The sequence below is a fragment of the Nicotiana attenuata genome, unplaced genomic scaffold (assembly GCF_001879085.1).
Source record: "Nicotiana attenuata strain UT unplaced genomic scaffold, NIATTr2, whole genome shotgun sequence".
Classification (NCBI taxonomy): Eukaryota; Viridiplantae; Streptophyta; class Magnoliopsida; order Solanales; family Solanaceae; genus Nicotiana; species Nicotiana attenuata.
In genome coordinates, this window is record NW_017671391.1 from 75,630 (window position 1) to 78,624 (window position 2,995).

The window sequence follows — 2,995 nt, forward strand, 5'->3', positions numbered from 1 at the left end:
GGGTTTCATATTTTCACTTCGGACTTGGAGAATTTGGGCGAGTTGGAGGAGAGAAATCGAAGGACTTCATTGAGGTAAGAATTTCTAAGCCTAAAACACGATTTTATGGTGCAAACACATGAAATTAGACTGAAAACTCAAGGAATTAAAGGTCAAAAATGGTGGTTTAGGGCTTGAAACCTAAGAGAGAAAAAATGGGAATTGAGGGGTCATTTGGACTCCGATTTTTGTGTTCTTTATATGTATAGACTCGTGGCGAGATAAGGAATCCGTTGATGGTAAATTTTTTGACTTTCAAGAAGTGGGCCCGGGGCTCAGGTTTTTGCTAATTTCGGGAATTTCACTATTTTTCGATTATTTCCGATTGGGTATTGTCCCATTAGCATATTGTGACGTATTCGTTGTGGTTTTGATCAGATTCGGTACACGAGGAGGTTGATTCGAAAGGCAAAGGCATAGCAAGCTAGGACTTTGGCCGGCTTGAGGTTAGTAATAAATGTAAATGCTGTGTTGAGGGCTTGAAACCCCGAATTTGCACATTGTAGTGCTATGTTGAGGTGACTTGCACGTTGGATAACGAGCGTGGGGTAGAGCACCGTCGGGGATCGCGACTTGGTCTGTCCCGCTTAATAAAATTACTACCTAATTGATTGTAGATTTGTAATATCCTTCAAAAAAATGGATTATTTGTCATAATTGGGCTTCGTGCCAACTACTTGAATCCTTTAGGGATTGTTTTTACTGGTTTCTTACAATAATTATAATTATTGAACTCAGTCCTGGTATTTAATACTGTTTTGCAAACTCAACCCCATTTTCTTAACTTGAAACTTAATTAATATTTTTAACTGAAGTTTGGGCTGAATATTTTTATGTTATCGTGCCCGAGGGGCTTATGTGATTTTGGACAGAGTATGGGATCGGGTTGCACGCCGCAGCGGTATGATATTGATATTGATATGAGGCCGAGGGTCTGTTTGATGCCACGATATGGCTTATTATTGCGCTTGGGCCGTAAGGGGCCCTCCCGGAGTCTGCACACCCCCAGTGAGCGCCGTCGACGATAAATAAATGGAGCGGGCTGCACGCCGCAGCGGGTACTGGAGAGTACCGGTTTATGTGTTGCATTGCATATTTAATTGTCATTTATTCTTAATTTGTTGTGATATTATTATAATTGTCTTCACTGTTTTACTGTATTATGCTATTGGTTCATGTTGCTATATTTATAGCTTTACTTTGTGCCTATTTAGGATTTCTTATTCTCATACTGTATTTATGTTTATTACTTTCTGGGTTGGAAGTATTCACATTACTCCCTGCACCTTGTGTGCAGATTCAGGCGCACCCACTGAGGCTGAGTGAGATCTTTCTCTGCCTAGCATCACATTCGGGAGATTCAAGGTAGCTGCAAATTGACGTTCGCAGTCCTGATCTTCCTTCTATCTTATTTATTTGTTTCCGCATTTCTAGAGAACAATATGTAGTAGGTTAATACTCATGCATTAGAGGCTCAGACTTGTGACACCAGATTTTATGGGCTGAGTAGTATTTTATATTTTGGGCTTTCCGAATGTTAGAATTTATTTTAGGATTTACGCATTTAACTTGGTACTTTAGTTGTGAAAATTTACTTATCCATTGTGATTAATCGGTTAAGGTTGTCTAAATGGTCGGGCTTGCCTAGCAGTGTGTTGGGCGCCATCACGACCGGGGTTGGGTCGTGACAAGGTGGTATCAGAGCCTAGGTTACTTGGTCTCGCGAGTCATGAGCCGATTTAGTAGAGTCTCGCTGATCGGTATGGAGACGTCTGTACTTATCCTCGAGAGGCTGCGGAACCTTTAGGAAATACTTCATATTCTTGAAACTCTTGTCGTGCGGCTTTGTTGAATTGAGAACTAAATCTTTATCATTCTATTCTCTCACAGATGGTGAGAACACGAGCTACCGAACGTGACGGACGACCACCAGTGCCACCTATTGAGGCCGCCAGAGGTCGTGGACGCGGTCGTGGTCGTGGCAGGGGCAGAGTAACCGGGGCAGCACCTACTGATCCGTTAATTGCCCCAGCTTATGATCAGGCTCCAGCTGTGGAGACTCCAACAGCACCTGCTCAGGCACCAGCCGTGCCTATTTTGATTCTGGGTCTTCAGGAGACTTTGGCACAGATCTTGATGGTCTGTACTGGATTGGCTCAGGCAGTTTCAGCCGCCACAGCAGCAGCAGCTACTTCACAGACCGGGGGAGGCAATCAGACCCCCGATGCCCGCACACTTGCGCAGGGAGTGTAGGGGCTACAGACACCGGAGGCACCTCCAGCTCAGCAGGTTGCACCAGCTCAGGGTTTTGTGATTCCAGCTATGCCAGACGATGAGCAGCGTCGTCTCGAGAGGTTTTGTAGACTCCAGCCTCCGACATTCGGTGGTGCTGAGGGCGAGGATGCCCAGAGTTTTCTTGACAGATGCCAGCGTATGCTCCGTACTGCAGGGATCCTCGAGTCGAGTGGTGTGGCATTTACTACTTTTCAGTTCACGGGGGCTGCTCTTACTTGGTGGGAGGACTTTGAGAGCGTAGGCCTGCCGGTGCAGCACCTCTGACTTGGCAGCAGTTCTCCGCTCTTTTTCTTGAGAAGTATATACCTCACCGCAGGGAAGAATTGCGTAGGCAGTTTGAGTGGTTGACACAGGGAGATATGACAGTGACTCAGTACGAGATGAGGTTTTCCCAGCTGGCTCGTCATGCTACTTGGATGGTTCCATCAGATCGTGAGAGGATCAGGAGATTTGTGGATGGTCTTAACTACCATCTCCATATTCTGATGACTAGAGAGAGAGTACTGGGTGCTACTTTTGAGGAGGTAGTGGATATCGCTCGTGAGATCGAGTCAGTTCGTCGTAGAGAGCGAGAGGAGAGGGAGGCTAAGAGGCCTCGTGGATCGAGTAGTTACAGTGGTGCTCCTTCGAGGGGTCAGTTCCAGCAGGGTAGAGGTCGCTC